The sequence below is a fragment of the Setaria italica genome, chromosome IV (genome assembly GCF_000263155.2).
Source record: "Setaria italica strain Yugu1 chromosome IV, Setaria_italica_v2.0, whole genome shotgun sequence".
Classification (NCBI taxonomy): Eukaryota; Viridiplantae; Streptophyta; class Magnoliopsida; order Poales; family Poaceae; genus Setaria; species Setaria italica.
In genome coordinates, this window is record NC_028453.1 from 28656206 (window position 1) to 28677482 (window position 21277).

Genomic DNA, 21277 nt, shown 5'->3' on the forward strand with positions numbered 1-21277 from the left:
GCGGTTCTTGTCGTTGCATCGGCCATTGTTCTGATTATTGTTATTCTAGCCCTTGTTGCGATTAGACTCGAACCTCTCGATCTCCCTATCTTCTTCATCTGCCCACACCTGTACCATGATCTTAAGAGATTTGACATCACCAGGGCGTCTTCTGCTGAAGTCTTGGAACATCTGGTGGTCGTAGAGGCCGTTCTGGAAGCAACCTATGACGTCGTGGTCTGTGATATCTACAATTGTGGCTTTCTTGTTGAAGAAGCGACATAAGTAACTGCACGGGGTCTCGCCTTCTTGTTGTTTGACTTGAGACAGGTCGATCATGTTACCAGGACACTGCATTGCCCCTGCGTAGTTGTTGGTGAATGCTACCTTCAGGTCCTTCTACGTGTCGATGGAGTTCTTATCCGGTGATTCGAGCCATGTGAGTGGCGCCACCTCCATGTACATGGGGAAGTAGGTGACCTTGGTGTCATCATTTCCTCCAGATGCTTGCACTGACAGCGAGTAGCACTGAAGCCATTGGACTAGGTCTTGCTTGCCATTAGACTTGGTGATGCCTCGAAGTTTGAAGCAGTGGTCGCGTTGCGGAGTTTGAACGGGAATCAACTCGAGTAGTAGTCAGATTTGCACGATGGCCTATGCGCCAGCTCTTGCAGGTCAATCCGACTAGCAGGAGAAGTCAAGTTGTACTCGGACTTGTCCCCCTAGCCTCTAACTAAGTCAGAGATTGAAAATTCGTCGAAATTCTCGACGAGATCCTCTAGAGCTTGATGCTGGAGCTTCATGGCTTGCTTCTTCTTCTCCGAGGCTGACGTAATGTAGCGGTGGAAGTTTCTAGCACCGTGTGCGACACAAACCCAGGAGGCAAAGATGAATGTCGTGCCCGCTTCGAACGCGACAATTGGCTTGATGGTGACTTAGGCCCTCGAGTTCGCTAGTGAATTCTCAGTGAGAACCCCTACCTGGCGTGCCAGCTGTCGGTTTTTAGACCCAGCAACCTAACGACGGGGGTGCCCGAGGTAGTGTTTGGTTTGTGGGGCTCGCCGAGATCAAGAACTCGAAGGTGAACACAAATACACGATTTAGACAGGTTTGGGCTGCTAGATTGAGTAATACCCTATATCTTGTGTGTTGGTTGGATTTAATTACTTTGGAGGGAGTCCCTGCCTCACATTATATTGCCGGGGGTAGGGTTACAGTCGGTTAATTTATAAGAATACTAGTCGGATTTGACTAGGCTAGTCCTACTCTAATTGCGATGAGTAGTTTTCCTAATCGTCGACTAGTTCCTATCCTACCACATAGACTACACTGTCCTGCACCATAGCCTCCATGTCAGACATGTCTTGGTGTCCAGCTCTGTATTCAGGACGGTCCAAACCTCCTGGTGGGCCTATAGATGTATGTACGACACACAGGTACCGAAGTCAGAAGTTCCATAATTTTTTTGGTGGCAAGCCCGGCCTAGAATATGCTCCAAAGAAACAAGATAGGCACTATGTTTTCAACATAGTCAGGACCATCCAAGTTCCTTATGGGAAGATGACAAACGATGGGAAGAAGAGGAATAGAGATAAACCACCTATCAATGGTGTGCCATTTAAGAAGTTGTCGATCTTCTAGAAGTACTTGTCGTATTGGCCGAACCTTGAGGTTCGACAATCCATCGATGGTATGCACCTGAAGAAGAATGTGTTTGTAACATAATTGGTCTCTTCCTGGAGATATCAGCCAAGACAAAGGATACTATGAAGTCACAACAATACTTGGTAGCCATGAAGATAAGATAATACCTTCACCCTATCGATAAGGGGAATGGAAGATATGAACTACCCCCGGCTAGCTACAACTTGACACTAGATGAGAAGAAGGCGGTGTGCCAGTCATTACGGGGGATTAGAGTACCAAGTCGATTCTCATCCAACATTAGGAAACTAGTCTCGATGAAAGATCTCTCGCTATCCAGCTACAACTGTCATGATTATCATGTGATGTTGACGTTGTTCCTTCCAATTGCAATTTGAGTGATCAAGCCTGTATATGTGAAGATGGTTATCACTCAGCTGTGTTACTTCTTCAACAAAATTTCTTAAAAGGTTATCGATGAAGATGAATTGAAACACCTCCAAGAATTTATTGGGGAGATTATGGTGCAGCTGGAGATGTGCTTCCCTCCAGGATTTTTCGATATAACATAACATATCATAATTCACATGGTCGATCAGATACAGGCACTAGGTCCATTTTACCTACACGAAATATGGATGTATGAGCATTTTATGTTAGTTCTCAACTGGTACGTTTTGAAGGAAGAAGACGGACTCCTACTAGGATTCCTCTGCAATCCTACTAGGACTCATACCATGTAATCCCACTAGGACTCCTACCTTGTAACCGACTAGTAATCCCACCCCCTAAGTATATAAAGGAGGGCAGGGGTACCTAGATCGGCGGACCAACAGAGGTGAAGACCTCATAGAACCACAACAGAGGACCAAATCCTCAACACGAAACAACACCCAAGCGTAGGGCGCAATATACAACACTCCAAATAGGTTGTAGGGTATTACGCTACTCTAGCAGCCCGAACCTATATAAATCTATGTCTTGTGTCCTCGCTTTTACCTTCGAGTTCCAGATCTGACGATCCCCCACCAACCAATCTACTACCTCAGGATACCCCTCGGTAGGTTGTCGGGTACAAAATACCGACATCTGGCGTGCCAGGTAGGGGTGATCGTCGAGATCATCGGGCGAGCTTGAAGGACCTCATCACCAAAATCAAACTACTACATATGGCATGGTTGTGGAACTCCACCGACCAATCGATTCCGTGACTCGTCGAGTTTGTGTGCTTCAAATCCCAAGCCGAATCGAAGAAGGATTATCGTGCCTTGATTTCTAATTGGTTCGAGACTGTTTAAGGTGCAAGTGATTACTGCGTTGCATCCCACATCCTCTGGAAGTACTTGGAATCCGAGTCAAAGTCGAGGCATACATTGCTCATCTATGAAGACTGCGGTACTGGAAGAAATATTATAGGACCTTTGTTCCTGACGCTGGCGAGGAAAAGCATTAACTGATGGCACATGGATCCACCAAAAAGCAGAGCTTTGCTCCTTGCATGCATTGGAAAGAAATTATGTGCAAATAAACTACACGCACAAAAGAAGACTACCGAAGGCTTCGCATCAAGAGGAGTACGCATACTACCTCATCAACGATTACTTCGGCTTCGCGAGGGCGCTCTGCAACTTGCTGACGGCTATTCTTCTCGACTAGAAAACTAGTCGAGGACGGTCGACTACTCGTCTTGACTAGAAAACTAGTCGAGGACGATCTACTTCGACTACTTGTCTCGACTAGAGAACTAGTCGAGGGCGGGTTCCACGTGATCGACAACTAGTCGGAATCGACTCCGACTAGTTGACTTCATCAACAATCGACAAGGCTTCGTCGACAATCGTTCACGAATCAAGCTAAGTCACTTTTTTAATAATTATTTTTCCTCTAGCTTGTTTTCAGCATGGTTGGCCAATACGTCGACTACTTATTTGTGTACGCTTCTTGACGGAAATTACCCTCCAGAGCTACACTTCGCCGACTACTCTTGGGGGATGTTGACCGACAACCACCTGCTTGGTACACCGAATTATGGAGGCTACGGCCATGGGTTTTGAAGCGTCCCCACATAAGTAGAGACTAAATGTGATACAATTATCAGTCCCAGGAGGCTGATAGCACATTTATTCGACAGATAATTCAGTTACCGTACAACTCCCGAGGGAGTGGGCAAGAAAGCCACGCAGCGATAAGCAGTAAATAAATAACGGCGGCTAACCAAGCGACTGCCAAAAGACAGCACTCGGGACTACACGGTAGCAGCAGCATCTTGGGTAGGCCAACACCACAGGCAGCATCGGGTGCGGACACAACCTCTACTCAAGGTCCTCGATGACGAAGTCCAGGTCTTCCTCTGTAGCAACGAAGCAAGGGTGAGTACAAACGTACTCAACAAGTCCAACCCCATCCACGGAGGGGGATACAAGCAAGTTTATGCACATGTACAACAAGGATAGGCTATAGTTTATTTGCGGTAAAGCTAATTTTAACACATGCAGGGGATCGTTTTCGAAAGGGTTTTTGAAAGTTTTCCTTTAATACCCGAAACATTGAGTGGGGTTGATCCTACACAAAGGATCCAAGTTTTTATCGCTATCGGACTCCCCGTCCACCATAGCGCACGGCACATCTGCCGGACTCTTCCAAAATCCAACTCTCACACACACACATACCATCCATGCCCAAGTGCTACTTATGTGACCAAGCCGTAACTCGTCCAATGCCGTGGACACGGCTACCCGGATAGGTTTTAGCTCTGCAGAGGTTGTACACTTTTCCCACAAGTAGGGTACCGCAGCACGATTACCTTAGTGTCGGTGCGGATCCTAACAAAGCCATTACCCACCTTAGCTAAACTGGCTAGCCCTCACGGGAGCACCCAAGGGGTTCACGGCTCATCCACGAGACCATAACCGGGACCTAAGTCACCAAGATCTTACTCCTTTTCCATGGGCTCCCGTTGCTCACCAGCACCCCTGAAGACTAACAGTTCAGCTAGTGGGATTTATGCTAAGCCGTTGCCCATACAACGGTCGAGTGGTTGCACGATGGTAGAATTAGGTAAGATGACACATCAACTCGGTCCTTAACCACGACAAGATGGATATCTCCCGACATTGCTCAACCACCAAGGTACGAGCACAACACCCTAGCATCCCACACAAGGAATACCCATCCATCCTGTCTACACATCCTTTTCCCTTGAACCCAGAAAGCCATTTTCCTTGATTTGCACACACACACACACATTTATTTTCCGAAAACATCATTGTAGTGGTGATTGTATTTAAGTAGCAAATCCCTAAGCATTCTAGCGGTGGCTATCGACCAAATAGAGCGAATCATATTTAGAGACAACCATAGGATAACAAGGAATGTTCATAACAATCAAGGGGTGGCTATCCAACCATGTCTTGCGATGAAATAACATGCATTTTGTAAAACAGGCCAATAGGTTGTGTTCGAAAAACTAGGTATTAAGTCTGCATCAAAGGGTGTGATTGGACTTGCCGTCTTCAAAGCCTTCCGGGAGTTCCGGCTCGCGGTACTGGTCCTCAGGCTCGGGCTCGCGGTCAAACTCCTCCTCGGGCTCCTCCTCGGGCAATCCGCGATCTACGGCACACACAAACAGATACACAAATAAATAAAAGAAAGATCGGTTTTTAACCGTGAGCTCCGAACAGGAAACGTGAACGGAAAATAGGTAGAAAGATTTATTTTGGGAAATTTGGATATAGATCGGAGGAGGTATTTTGGAGGATGACGTGGTAAAATTTGGGATTAATTGGAGGAAGTTTTGCGCATGAAATGACGGGTTACACATGAATTAGGGGCTTAAACGGAGGTTTAGGACTGATTTGTAATAAATCGGGGACCTATATGTAAATACTTTTGGAGGTGGAGGGGCCTATCTGTGAAGCTGCTATGAGAATGGTGGGAGGACCTATGTGTAATTTGGGAAAACTTGGGGGTCGGATCGGAATTGGAGAGCTTTTATCTCTTCTTCTTCCAGGAAAGGGAGAGAGAGAGTGGGGAGTTGGGGGGGTCCGGCGGCGGCCGGCCGGCAGGGCTCCGCCGGCGGCGAGCCAGGGGCCGGGAGCGGCGGTGGAAGGGAGCTCCATTTGGCCCCTTACCTTGGAGTTTCGGCGCGGGAAAAGGGGCGGCCGGTGGTGGATTTTTGGCGGCGGTGGTGGCGGCGGCTCGGGTGGTGGAGGCGCTGGCGGCGGCGGTGCTTGGCTGGGCGCAGGGGAGGCGGCGAGTGGTGGTGTTGGTGGATGGAGAGTGGGAAGGGCCGGGCGGCTTTTATAGGCGGCGGGGAGGGCGCCGGCGGTAGGGGTCCGGGCGGCGGCCGGCGATGGCCGGCACGGCACCGGTGCCGTGGCGGGCGAGAGAGGGAGTAGGGGCCGGCAGCGGGAGGTGTGGCGCGGGGCCGAAGTGGCCGGCGTGGAAGGGACGGCATGCGGGGCCGGAACGGCCAGACGCCGGGGCGGGCGACACCGCGACCGGGGCCGGGTCGGGCACGCGGCCTGAGGGAAGGCGAGGGCGTGGCCGGCGCCGGGCCGGACGGCGGGCCCCAGGCGCGTGGAAGCCGAGCGGCGTGGCGCCAGTAGGGGGTGGCGCCGGGGAAGTTAAGGAGCTGGGGCCGGATGTGCGGCACCAGGAAGAAGAAGGAGAAGGAGAGAGAAGGAGGAAGGAGGAAGAAGAAAGAAGAAGGAGGAAGAAAGGAAGAAGGAAAAGAAAAAGAAAAGGGGAGGGAAAAAGTGAAAGAAAAAGAGAGGGACCGGCGGCGATTGCGGCACGCGGTCGGAGCACGCACGCGGCGTCTGACACGGCACGCGGCGAGATTTACGGGCATAGATAAAAAGGTAGGGGTTGGCATGGGTGCCGGGACAGCGAAATCGCCGAGGAGATTTCCGATTTCCGGGAGCTCAGCGGTAAAAAGATTTTAAAGGCAATTTTAACGGGTGATTTTAGTTGGTGATTTCTGCGGATGTTACAGGTTTGGTGCACTGAGTTTTCGAGGCTCCGCCACGGGTTTGGTACATCGAATTATGGAGGTAATAGCCATAGATTTGATGCACTGAATACTGGAGGCTCACAATGGCTACACCCTAAAGAGGCACAAAATCCTATGCGCGGCAACACGTGCTCTTCTCGTGAAAAGGCAAAAAAGTCTCAACGACTACTTTAAGCGCAATCGCACTCTCTTTTTGTCGCAATGCCGACTACTTATTTTAAATGTCTTCTCTTAGCGGTCGCCAATATCCTTGAGCATAACACACCTTAATTCATGATAGCCTTGGATCTTCTGTCATGCCTAAACACTAGGACGCGAGACAAAGATCTCTGTAGCAGCAGTGCCAGTACGCGTACACGAGACAAAGATCTCACACATGCAATGGCAATGGCTAAATAGGGATTGAGAGCTTAAATGTAACAGACTAACTACTCCGGAGAAATATGGCCGAAACAAGAGCATGACACAACATTTACATTCTATTCATCACTGAATAAATTTCAGTAGTTCCAAATTCTACAAATATGCTACATAATGTATGCATTTCTTTTTTCAGGTCTAGCTTCGGCGACCTCTAGGACACTCAGCATACCTATCATGGCTCCGCTAGCTCCCAGGCTCGGGGGCTAAGCACCAATTACTACTCGGAATATCTCCAGTAGCTTAGCTAGCTTCCAAGCTCGGGGGCTAAAGCGCCAATTACTACTCGAAATACCTCCATAGCTCTCAAACTCGAGGGCTAAGCGCCAATAACTACTCGACGTGGCTCCTACGACTCACCTAGCATATAAGCTCGGGGATTGGACGCCGCAAAACTACTAGGATTATGACTTGAGTGAAGACTAAAGACCCTCAGATTGATTAATTAATCATTCCAAGGCTCAGGGGCTGATAAGCTACACCAACAGTTGATTTTCAATAGTTGATTTTTTTCAAGATGAAAGAAGAAGATTCAAGATTTTATTGACCCTCAGCCTGATTCTTCGATTCAACCTAAGGCTCGGGGGCTACTCTATATGGAGTGTGACTTCCGCCGCCCTCCATATCACATTCCAAAGATGAAGATTACAAAATCAAGATGATCAAGGGCTTGAGCACACCATAGCCTCATGGCAGTTTTATGGAACTTTGAAGATTCTGCCAGACAAAGTACTCGAAGAGCACCAAAACTACTCGGCGAGGATCTAAAAAGTACTCAAGGCTACTGCATTCGACTATGAAGCGCTTAGGGGCTTGTCGGGGATAGATCCCCAGTATCCGCAAGGAAGGAAGAAGATAGACTGCCACATCAGATTCTGTACATCGTGGCAAAATAGTAGGATCCAATTTATGACATTTCTGATTGACGATTCGTATGCGTCATAATCTTAGTGGTGCAACAAAATAAGGAACATCACTAGTCACGGTTTGTGACGCTCGACTAATGACGAAGGGTTTTTGTCACTCCCGCGTCATAAATCACGGTTAATGATGCAAAAAAAATACGTTTATGACATTTTTGGTTCGTCATAGGTCGGAAGATTTCTTATAGTGCTAGGAGAGGCTATCCTGATGGTTTCAATTGCCGCATGGGGTCAAGTAGCACCAAATAGGGTAACTTTTGATAGGACCAACATGGAGGCCTTCCTATAGTAGCTTATGGATCATGGGTAATTTATGCTAGACTTGTCATATTTTCAAAGAAAGCAGCTCGAGAAGGGAGAAAGCAATATGATTGTGACTACTTAGAGGCTTTGTCGGCTTAATCAATATGACATGATATGGAACATTCTTTTAACTTTAGTTATGTTACATCTTTTAATTTTCATCATGTTATTATCATCTTTTAAGATCTGTTTGGTACTACCAATGCGGCACTAGCTTTCATGCGATTTTGGCTCAAGTCTTGGATGTGTTGGATTTGACTTACATGGGTGGAAACCCGATATCCACCGGAGATTGGAAGGTCCAGGCTTAGGGCACATCAGTTTACCTCTCCATTGTCTGAGATTTATAGGTGAAGCGATGGAGAGTGCACTCATCCGTGCTCTATTTTTTTGATGAAGTTCTAGGCTGGACGATTGGAGACCTTAACTATGTTCCATATCTAAGGAAGCGAAACGGAGTAGTATGAAATATGTAACATGCATGGATGTACCCCTACCCTTTTCTTATGGATTTCAACTTGTTCTCTCTAAGACCTTAAGTATTGATATACAAACTTGCACTATTATCAGAACTGGTTATATTGTATTGTGGCATGGATGTAGTATGTACCCCTACTCTTTCCTTATTGATGTAGGAACTGGTTATATATATTTTATTGCATATACGGTGTTCTTTGAGTGTTGGATCCGAATGGGTTGATTGAGAACCACATTTTAAAAATTTGACACGAAAATGGTACAAAATTTTGGTGGGAACGACATTTTCAGGGGCGGGTGATGGCGTCACCCGCTCCTGGAAAAGGCTTTACAGGGGCGGGCCTTTTACCCATTCCTGAAAACAGCTATTTGTAGTCAGTGTTATCCTAAACACTAAACGGTAAATAGTCAGTCACCCTTTGTTTAGCGTTTAGGCTGTTTAAACGGTTTTGTATAATAACACTAAAATATACATATTTATGTATATAAAAGTCAAATATACTAGAAAGTCTACATATTTACAAATGTAAAATGTAAGTATTCTACCAAATAATCTTTTTGGAAGAAATTTAAATCCATCAACACTTCATATACTTATGATGCTAATTAGTTAGTGTTGGTTGTGATAGTTGTAATCCTCCTATTGACTAAATTATGAATTAAATGGTCATTTAGCTCATCTAATCATGTTTAACTCGATTCTGCTTAGACGGTTTAGATGGTTTTTAACGGTTTAAACGGGTTTAAACGGTCCAACCATTTAATTCACCATTTAGAGCCTAAACAACATGGGAGGCCTCTGTTTAGCATTTAAACGTTGTTTAAACGGACTAAACGGCCGTTTGGGCAAACAGTGTTTGTAGGTGTGAAAGCCAGGAGCGCGTAGTGCGCTCGCCCATGAAAATGCTGCTTCAACCACCCCTGGAAACCGTTTTTGTAGTAGCGAGGGAATATGGGAAGAGCCCGTCAGTCGGTAGGAAGTGGCAAGCTCGGAATATGGGAAGAGCCTGACAGTCGGTAGGAAGTGGCAAGCTCCTTCTGCTTGCGGTCGGAGGAGCTAGTTAGGGTAGCACCTCTAACCAGCCTTCAAACTCTAGTCACATCTCACGATTTTTACTTTTTTTAAACTCCTTCTGCATGCAACATATGCTCCTAATTGCCCCTCACAAGATTTGGATGAAACGTTGTGTTGACTTTTGACTTAATTGATTGATCCATTCCCTATGGTCTCCACCCCTTGTTTATTTATACAGTACCCTCCAAAACATCATACATGTAAGTATAAGTCCTAGTAGAATTCAATGCTTAATTTCTAGTAGAAGTAGCTGTGGTGGAACCGTCCAAATTAACTTAGCTAAAGCACAATTAGATTGCCTGACACACGATCATGTGCTTTAATCGAGTTAACTCGGCAGTCCATCGGATTTCATCCGATAAACCACTACACAGGACCGAGAAAGTATAACTCACACGAAGGTGAGTGGTTCCAGATAATACAATAGATCATCCAAATTAAACAAGTACATTAATTTATTACATCATCAGGTTTGAAATTCAAACATAGTTTGCAGAGTTCTTAAGCAGCGAAAATAAACAACGGAAGCTAGCGCCGAAGTCGACGAGGCCGATCATGACATCACTGATCCCAGTCCTCGCCATCCGAGGAGGGATCCCACTCGACCGTCCACCCAGGAGGAAGCTGGGGAGGCCAAGTGCCACAAGCAGCAAACTCAGGGGCGACAACATCACCTGAAAAGATTTGCCACAACAAGACCAAGCGACTACGCTCAACAAGACTTAACCGACAGGTGGTAACTACTCCACCAACTTCTAGACATGCAAGGCTTTTTGGCTGAGGGGTTTGTTTTTGCCAAAAGCGACTACAGTAGGTCCTTACTTTCAACATTTTAGCCACAGGTTCTATGTTCATTTACCAATCTAAGTTAGCCACTATACTAACCAAGCAAAAGTTTCCAAGCAATTTATGACAAGTATTAATATTAACATCACCATCAAGTTCCATTCTTACTCAGTGTAGCATAGCGATCAAGTAGTCCCAAACTGTGAGAGGCAGACAAATCAATTAAAATTTCTTAACCATGCATGGTGAATCTAATCTCACAACATCCGTGCACCGTGAACGATCGCTTCACTTGTCAGCCATTCCCATCAATTCCCAGGCGCATGTCAGGTCCAAACAGCCTTTGGCATGCAATGCTCCACAGTCTCGGTCTCTACCGTACTGTGACCGCACATGCACCCACATGATGCACCATGGGAACTACGTTCCAAGGACAGCAGGGGTATAAGCCACTTGCCAGTTCAATCAGATACTAGGCTTTCCCATCCTATACTAGGTATGAGATTAGTACTGTTCAAACACTTGATCACGAACACTAGCACATCTCGACCTTAGTCAAATTCATTTAGATAGACGGGGCAATCCACCGACCACCAAAACAATTCACAAGGTCCTACCCCGTCCATCATCCTTATAGTTGTAGCATAAGTAAAGCAATCAACTCCTATAACTCGCGAGTGACAGGGAATCACTCGACTTTTACCGAGTTCTGTTTAGCAAACCAACTACTCGGCCTATCATACTAGTGTTCAGATCAAAGGGAAACTAAGTCATGCATCTACGGTTTCAATCAACTCCTGGAACGTAAATGCGCACACATAACAACAAAAGGCATGCACAAGTTTAGAAAAACTGGGTTATGCTCCGGGGCTTGCCTTCAAGCGGGGCGGTAGCAAACTGGTCCTCGGCGTGCATGGGCTCGACTCCTACAGGTGGCAGTTCAGCTATGACTTTGTCTTCCAGCGCTGGGTGAAGCTCGTAGGTTCCGTCTACGAGGTTCAGCTCTACACGGATGCAATGCAAGGATAAGACATTTAGACGGTGATTTCAACAGTATTTGCAAGGATTTAAACCAAAACTGTAGCAAAACTACAGGAAAAGGTGTGAAACCCACTTTATTGGATTCTACTTAGAACGAGGATTCCAACCAAAGTGATTTCACATTTTTCTGATTTTTCCTCAATTTAAGATGTAACTTCCAAGTTTCTAACGATTTCATTCGAGTTAAAAGTGTCAGATCGGGGAAAACTTATGATCTGTCCCTTAGACTTAAGGAATAACTGTACCAGGATCCTCAGATTTAACACAGAGAAGTCCTCAAAATTTTACACAGATACCCTCAATCAACAAAAAGGGATACAACCGAGCCCTTGGACAAGGCGGACAACCCTCGGGTGAGGCGGACAACACTCGGGTGAGTCGAGCGAGGCGGATAGCACTCAGGCGAGTCGGACAGGGTTGGAAAGAGCTGGAAAGGGGTCAGTAGCTCACCTCCGGTCCTACTGATGAGGTCTCGGGGTCGGGAGGAAACAAGCCGAGGCGGAACGGCGGAAGGCGGCTCAGGTCGGCGTCGTGGGAACTGGTGGCGTTTCGGCGGCGGTGGTGCTTCTTGTGGACAACAAGCAAGCTCTAGAGCTGCGCGAAAGGATGGCGAAGCGGCTGGTGGGGTTGGCAAGGTGCGGGGTTGGGCGGAAAGGAGGAGCTCCACAGAGAGTTCAGGCGGCGACGCTTGAGCGCGAAGCAGAGGAGTGTGCGGTGGCGGAACTTGAGCAAGTGGTGGCGAAGGGAACTTCGGTAAGAGGCTTCGGTACCCTTTTATAGACGCGCGGAAGTGTTCGGAGGAAGGAAACGAGCTCGAGCGGGCGAGAGGATAAGATCGAGGGAGAAGGAAGTGCTCTCTCGCGGCGGCGATTGGCCGGCGTCTCCATTGGTGAGCTTGGACGCAATCTTGCCCTAGTTGGGAAGCAAGGATTTTGGGGCTGGGGCAAAGCAGGTTTGCTGGGCGCGCGGATCTGCTAGGTCTACGCACGTGTGTGGTCGCGGCCATCAATGGCGGCGGTGCCATTGGCGGACAGGAGGGAGGGAAGGGCATTGCAGGTGAGGGCGCTGCACGTGAGGTGACAGGGCGAGCGGTGTGACGCGAGCATGCGTGAGACTAGCGGCTCTGCCGGGGCACGCTACTGGCGAGGCGGGGGAAGGAGTTATCACTGCCCGCGCAGTGGTTGGCGGAGGCGGCAGCATCGCGGAGCGCGCGCATGGGCAGCGCGACTGGGGTGTGATGGGAGGGCCGGAAGGCGTTGGGGCGCACGGCCAAGGATCCGAGTGGGGCAGATGCGCGCGGGAGGCGAGGCCTCGAGCGGGATGAGACAGGGCGGAGGAACCTGCAGGACGCTACTGCGCGCGATTGGGGAACGAGGTGCGCTGATCCATCTTGTCGCGGCCAGCGACTGGGTGAGGCGGAGCTCGCCAGCGAGGTCACGCCACGCGGCGGCGGCGCTCTGGAGCGAGGCGCACGCGCGCTCTGGCGCTGTCTGGCCGACGGATCCGCGAGATCCTTTGCCGGGCCCATCTTCAAGCCTCTTGATCTCCTGATTTCCAAACCGCACCATGTTGACTTCCTTTACAAGAGTTGTAGAACACAGACCAAGGTCCAACTTTTGTAATTTGACCGAGTTCAAAAACATGGTGGATTGGAAGATTCAACACTTCAAGGTTCGGAGGAACGCCTGTTTTCAAGGCTTAGAGAAAAACGGCTGTTTGGCTGGTTTTCAGGGTTCTGGGTTGACTTGAGCTGCAGATTTGGAAAACTTCAGAGGTGAATTGGACTAAGGTCCAATTACAAAGTTGTTGTAGGAACCTAGTTCTCCAACTCTTGATTGGACAGATCTTTAAGTTCCCAAGCAGAAACTCGAGTTACGGTTTTTGGGCAGGGCTTTAAGCTGGTGAGGGAGAAAAGGGTACTTTCACTTGCCTTAATGTTGCCCAAGTTCTTCTTTAAGCACTAAATAACTTGTTCTTACGATTAAAACACCGTTTAAGCACCCAGGTTGTTACAGTAGAACTCTGATAGCACATCTCTATTGAGTCCAAGTCAAAATAAGATTTGAATCACCACGCAATAAACTTAATGGAGTCCCATAGCATTTTACTTTTAATTTCAAATAGAGTTTCAATTATAATTCTTGTCTTACAATATAGAGTTTAGGCAAGTACAAAAGTTACCTATCTACCCTTTGGAGGTGAATTAGTAACATCATTTATGCTGTAGGATTTCTTGAACTCAATAAGACATTCCGCATTGTTCGCCAAATTGATGTTGAAGGCCCTATTTGGGAGGAAGGGGCTAAAATTTAGCCCTGGCTAAAGTTTAGCCCCCTCAAATGGAGTGCTAAATTTTAGCACTGTGGGATGCTTGGATGGGGGCTAAACTTTAGCACTTTGATTGTCAAAAGACTCTTTTACCCCCTCATCTCCTTCTTCCTTTACCCCGCGTGTGGTGGTGGTGCTAGACCAGGATCTGCAGCCCGACGCCAGCATCATTGATGGCGTCTCGCTTTCGCTGGTGCCGCCCATGGTCTAGGCGCCCTTCCTGATGGCGAGGAAGGGAGTGCTCCAGGCGCGCGCTCCATGTCCTAGGGGCCGACAACATCGGCAGGGGCAGGGAGGAGGAGGGGAAGAGCGGCAGCGGCTGCCGGACCTGAAGCGGCAGCGGCGGCAAGGATGGGGAGCGAGGATCTGGGTGGCCGCCTCGGATCCGGCCAGTCGCCTCCGTCCTACTACTCTTCCCCGTCTCCCTCGCCGACGGGGAGGACGGGCCCGGCGGCGCCGAGAGAGAGGGTTGCGGAGGCGGCGGGGTACGGCTGGAGGAGGCGGGGGCGGGCCGAAGGCCGCGGGTCGCCGGAGGAGGTGGGGTCGCTGGAGGCCGCCGAGGCGGAGGCGGTGGGACCTAGCGGAGAGGAGGCCGACGGAGGCGGTGGTGGCGGCAAGACCCGGCGGCGACAGAGGAGAGGCCGGCGGAGGGGAGGCGGCGGTGGCAGGGCCGGTGAGGCGAGGCGGTGGCTGTGGCAGAGCCGGCGAGGCGAGGCGGGCCGGGCGGAGCGTGCGGGGAGGAGAGAGAGGGGAGGGGGGTAGGGGTGGAAATTGGTCTGGGGGACCACTTTTAGCCCCCTTTAACCCATTTTAGCACTCCTTGGAGGGGCTAATAGATTATGGGGGGCTAAAGTTTAGCCCCTCCATTTTAGCCTAGGTGTTTAGGAGGAGAGGGCAAAAATCTGACTAAAATGGGGGGCTAAAGTTTAGACCCCCAAACACCCCCGAAGTATGCTGGCTGTTTTGGCTCAGGCAAACTTGGGCTCTTGTTAAGCAGCGAGATGACATCTGTCATCGTAGGGCGATCAATCGCACTGTCTTGCACGCACATCAAAGCGACGTTTATGAATCTCATCATCTCGACGTCATTATGTTCGACGTCCAAACAAGGATCAATAACTTCTAACCATTTTCCTTCTTTCGACAGTAGCCAATTGGAATGCAAATATTTAGTTACTAGACTAGAAAAATCAGACGACCTATAATTTAAAATGGAGGGAGTATATTAATTTACGCACAAGTTATATATGTTATTGTAGAGTATACTTTCCTTTTTTACAGGAACAACACGTGTAACAAGAATAATAAAAACTGGCCGATTTCACTTACATATCCAATAAGATTGGGGAAATTCCCAGATTGATGGAACCCCGTGTTTCTTTTACCAGTAATTATCTCTAGGAGCAACACACCGAAACTGAAGACGTCAGACTTGATTGAGAAGTGGCCCTCTGAAGCATATTCAGGCGCCATATAACCACTGGACGGAATAATATTAATTAAAGTTCGTAACACTTGAAACTCAAAAAAAAATCACCATGTGGGATGACGCCATTGAGTACTATAGTTGAGCAAAGTTCTTACTGTGTCCCCACAACTCTACTTGTATTTGCATGGGTTTCGTTCGAACCAAATATTCGAGCAAGACCAAAGTCTGATATCTTTGGACCCGTATTATCATCTAAGAGAATATTGCTCGCCAAGCGCAAATGCTTGTGGAGGTAGAGAAGTTCTTGAGCTATCCCATCAATTATACGGCGCCTCCTATTCCAATGCAAGGATGCACCTCTTGTTGTATCTACACATATAGTGCTTTAAGAACTGTAATAAATTGAAAGTCAGAATGAAACTGAGTAATACCGTTCACGCATGCACATTTTGAATAAGATAGCATCTTCAATGCGTAGCCTTAACCACTATCCACTACATCACAAGACATACATTAGTGACGGCTAAAATACATATTAGTGACGGAATGCCATCACTACGTCACTAATAAATTCTTACCAATGACAGTTTTTTACCACCCGTGTCACTAATGTATCAATAATGACGCATTTTATGAATATTCGTGTCACTAATGTCTACAACAGTGAAGCGTGAAGCGTTTTCTAGTATACCGTGCCACTAATGTGATCTACCAGTGACGGCTTTTAAAAACCCGCATCACTAATATGTATCAATAGTGACAGACTTTATTCAAAATGCGTCACTTGTAAAAAAACACGTCACTAATGATCAGGGAAAAAAAAAAGAGGGCGGACCTGATATGGTTGCATTCTGAAATACAAGATCAACATGCACTTCGCTTTTTCTATTATCATAATCAAAACAATATTGTACAACACATTTATATCAACATGAACCAAACTACAACACCACATAACAGCTTTTGCAAGGTCATCTAAACACAAGAGCATCAGTTTGAGCTTTTCTATTTCACTCATCATCCAAATTAGTCAGGACCAGCATCGGTGAAATAATTTCAGATACAATAGTAACATGAAGCAGTTATTACAAAATAGATTAGTTTGTTGCTCATCTTTCCTTCTTAAAGTTGGCATCAGCATCCAACTGCAGCTGTACGCCCTCCCTCGGTCTCCCTAGATCTGATCCTTAGATCTTGTTGAAGAGATAAAAACACATAGTGCTGTCAGGTTCCAGAATCTTCATCACTAATGCTGTCACGTCACTTGCTGCTGATGCCAAGCAAACCGATATAGGAGGAAGTAAGCCCAAAGAGAAGCAGTTTACTTGCAGTTTTCATTATATTTAGACAACAGGAACCAAGTAGCGACATTGTAGGAATCATCCAAACTGCTGGGTGCTCTTAAACTCCTGGGACAAAAAGAAAAAGAAATTTCAGATGGCTTTTTAAGAATATTAAGCCTTGCATATTCAGATTAGACATTTCAGCATCCATGCATATATCTACAAAACTTGTTGAAATAAGGTATAGAGCTATGCACGTTCAATATAGTCATGGTTCAGTATATAGTTTGACAACCACAAAGTCACAGGTTCAAAAAATTACAAAGTAACTCTAACTTTCAATTGTGACTACCTCAACAAAAGAAGCATGTGGATTCTGAGATTCACTCTCATTGTTAACTAGCTGCAGTGTTGATGTCGAGCCTACCTTCTGTGTCTTTGCCTTACTTTCCCACAAAATCCTCAAATCAATCTACTTCTTGTTCTTCATTTTGCAATTTGCAAAGTTCTATGATCTCCACTTAAAGGCATACACTGATACACACTAATTAACAAAAATAGTATATCAATTGTTCTCAAACAGAGTAACAGACATTAGCGCTCACCTCTGGACCTCTGGTTGTCGCCCCGGCAGCAGGTCGCCTGACGCCTCTGGTATATCTGAAAGGAAAAGCTACAGAGAATACTTCAGTTTATATTGCAAGCGTTATATATCTACATAACCATAAGAGATTCAATATTTCTCACCTACAGCTGGTCTAGTTAGTGAGTGATATGGATCAGTTAGTTGCTCACCTGCCCTTCTCAAACTTGGCATCAGTGTCCAGCTGCAGCTTTGTGCCCTCCCTCAGTTTGATCCTTAGGACGAGACTGAGGACGTGCTTGCTTCCCAGCCATGGGAAGCCACGCCACGGCTGTGACGCTGATTCTGGGCGCCACACCCGCCACGCTACAGTGGCGTGGCATTCCATGGTTGGGAACCAAGCATCCTCTGAAACACACAACTAATTCGCAAAATATACTGAGCCGTTGGGTTCTATAGAACATCAGGAAAAATTGTTAATCTCTTAGTGCATTCCTTATATGATCGGTTGTATGACCGACACTTCACAAAATATACTGAAGCTGTTGTATGACCGACACTACTAGAGATCTGGGCTTCACAATTGGCGGCGCATCACTAACGGTTGGCCATAGTATTGATGGCAACACTCTCGGTTCTGTGGCTCTAAGGATAAATCAATCATGAAGCCGGAAAGAACAGGGAATGATGCTAGATAGGTATCACTCCCCGTTCATAGGCAAGCACGGGATGACACTCATGGCTACTTTTAATAATCTGTGCACCCTGTCAATATGACAAATATAGTGTCCTTGATAGTGAAACCAATTTAGAAAATTGATGTTCTATGAAATGAATCAATTAAACCTTTTTTATGTATGATACTAGAGCAGATGTTGGAATCAGTTTTATTTTGTTCTTCGAAGAAGAAGCTACAGAGGCTCTGTAGCTGGAATTGTTTAGAAATTAGAACACCTTTTTTCTTTCTTATTTGTTTTGTGGAAAAAGTATCACTTCCGATTGGTAACACCAACCAGTAGTGAAAAGTGATAATGCCTTTCACTCCGAGTGGTGGAACTGGGAGAGTGGGAGTGATACCCACTCTCGTATACGTAGCGCTGGTTTACTTTTCGGTTGTGAATGAAAGGAGGTTTGGACCCAAAGAGTGAACGAAGCAAGCCAACTTCTCTACTAGTACTGAGGGAGTATGTTTTACTACAAGCTGTGTCAGGGCAGATGATTTTCAAGCGTCATCCCACAAGGTTTTGCTTTTATCTCACGCAAAGTCTATGGCTAAATGGCTAGTGCTGCCATTATATCAAATGATTGACACACGTTGTGCAAGCATAAATAGTCCACCGTCAAACTAAAATGACTGCACCCGCGCAAGCAGGAAAAAAACTGCTGGGACCATAGGCTGTATTCGGTTGTCTCTCTTACTTCCTCTGTCCCAAATTACATAGCTATTTTGGGACGCAGAGAGTATGCGGTGACAGGTGCATACCAGCTTAATATCTTAGTTAATATTCACCTTTTTAAGCCCCCTGCATGTCGGAGACGTCTATTCAGAACGTGAGGATTGAAGTGATTCTTTGCACATACTTTGTGTATGGAGACTACTCACAAAACTGCAGTTGCGCCTCTATCTTAATCCTACAGATTTTACCAGTGGAAGAGCCTGCATTGATGTAAATGATGGCCACCACTCACCAGGACCCACTAAATAAAAACTGACAACTTTATCTTTCACTAAAAATAGAAACTGTTGAAAACGATATCATAATACGCAAAAAAATGATATCGGATGGTCGGTAATTTTCTGTTCCGCTTTCAACCTGCAGCTTAGGGCAAGTACATTAATGTCGTTTAATAGGCGGTCTTATGTATTGACACGTAATCTTGAGACGATTTAACAGGCAACCTGTACAATGAGTTGTTCTATAAGTTGTCTGGTAGTGGTATATAATTCCTTAATTTGTGCATAAGAAAAATAAAATATTATGAGTTGCATGGCAACAATAACTCGTACAATGGTTGTTAAGTTATCTCGTAATCCTACAATTTAGCTCATGAGGTGGTTGTTTCGCGAAGCAACGACCTCTTTCTCTCTCCTCGCTATCTCTCCTCCACGTCATCAAAAATCCTACGTGGCACTGCATGAGACGACCTATAAGACCGCTGACGTGTAGCAATGTACTTGCCCTTAGGGCATTGAACTAGTGCTCTGCTTTAACGGTGCCTGCTGTGTTCCGACAGGTACCTTAGAAAATCTCGCAGGCACTGATCATTGGCCTCATCATTTCCAAACACTCTGGCGGCCTCTTTGGCCTTCATCCCCAACTCCTCGCTGGCATCCTCCACCATGACCCTCCTCAGCGCAGCTGCAATGTCCTTGGGCGCGAACGATCCGTCCTCCTCGTCCCGCACCACCTCGACGCCCATCTTCTTCTCCACGAGAAGCCTGGCGTTGAGTCCCTGATCGAACATCAGCGGCAGCAGCACCAGCTTCACGCCGTTCGCTAGGCCCTCGGTGACGGAGTTCCAGCCGGCGTGCGTCAGGAACGCCCCCACGGACCCGTGAGCCAGGAAGCTCACCTGAGGCACCCAGCCTCGGCAGACGACTCCACGGCCGGCGACCCGCTCCTCGAAGCCGGCCGGTAAGCCGCCGCCCGTGCCTTCGTCTCCGGTGTCGGCGCCGGCGCCGGGAGCCCTGAACGCCCAGAGGAACGGCAGGCCGGAGGCCTCCAAGCCCATCGCGATCGCCTCCAGCTGCGCGCTTGCCAGCTTCGCCTCGCTGCCGAACGCCGCGTACACGACGGAGCCCGGCGCCTGCCCATCCAGCCACCGCATCGTTGCCTCGTGGCCGGCGACGTCTTGTGTTGGCGGCGGAGGGAAGAGCCCCACCGGGATCACCGGCTTCTGGTACAGCTCGCCGAGCAGCCGCAGCCACTCCGGCTCGAACTCCATGCTGGTCCTGATGCCCACGACCTGGCTGCCGGCGATGGACATGCCGGAGCGGTGGAGCTCCGCCACGCCGGACACGTCGGCGACCGCGACCGGCCTGAACATCCCGCGCGCCTCGTGGCCGCGGTACGCGACGGTGCTCGGGAAGGGCACGAAGTCGGGGACCTCGGTGAGGTGCTCCGGCGCCGTCTTGGCGTGCCTGCCGCGGCCCATGAGCGCCTCCGGGGTGCCGAAGAAGCCGAGCGCCGCGGCGGCGTACAGGCTGAGGTACGCGCACGGCACGCCGTGCCTCGCCGCGGCCTCCGGCGCCCAGTACGCGCGCGTAGTCGGTGAGGACCCAGTCCGTCCGCCACGACGGCGCCGGCGCCGCCTCCAAGATGTCCGACAGCGCGCGGGCGAAGGCGTGGTCGTAGGCCAGGCGCAGGTACGGGCGGAGGTCGTCGGAGGGGAGGTCGATGCTCGCCTCGGCGTCCTCCGGCAGGTGCTCGACGCGCGGCAGCGGGATGTCCACGATGCGGATGAGGGCGGCGAGGTCCGGAGGGATGTCGATGAGCCGGCGGGTGTTCCTCGGTGTGGTGAGGATGGTGACCCGGTGGCCCTGCCGAGCTATGCGCTTGGCGAGCTCCGTGAAGGGGAGGATGTGGCCGAAGGCCAGCCATGGCAGCAACACGACATGCATGCCGCCGCTGCTGTTGGCGGCTATGGCAACGGAAACCAGAGCCTTTTTCAAGGAGATTGATGGATGCAAAGATTCTTCAGTTTGAGTTCTCCCAATGTCACCAATCAAATGCTTCCTCCATTTCGTTTTGGCCTTAGATACGTATCTAGACATAGTGTATATCTAGATGCATTGCAACATTTATAAACCTAGAAAAGTTAAAACGATCTATAATTTAAAACCGAGCGGAGGGAGTAGCAATTGGGGAAGCGGCCAGTCACAAGCCACAACTCGCAACAAACCAATCACCGTCCCACGCGGATGTGATCATTTTTAAACAAGGACAGCAATTCAATACTCAAATAACAACTATTATTCACCAGACATGGAT

At 48.2% G+C, this 21277-nt stretch overlaps 1 pseudogene; it reads right to left on the bottom strand.

Annotated features, from left to right (window-relative positions):
• Positions 1–19354: 19354 nt before the first annotated feature.
• Positions 19355–21143, bottom strand: LOC101785374 (annotated as a pseudogene).
• Between the last annotated feature and the right edge of the window lie 134 nt (positions 21144–21277).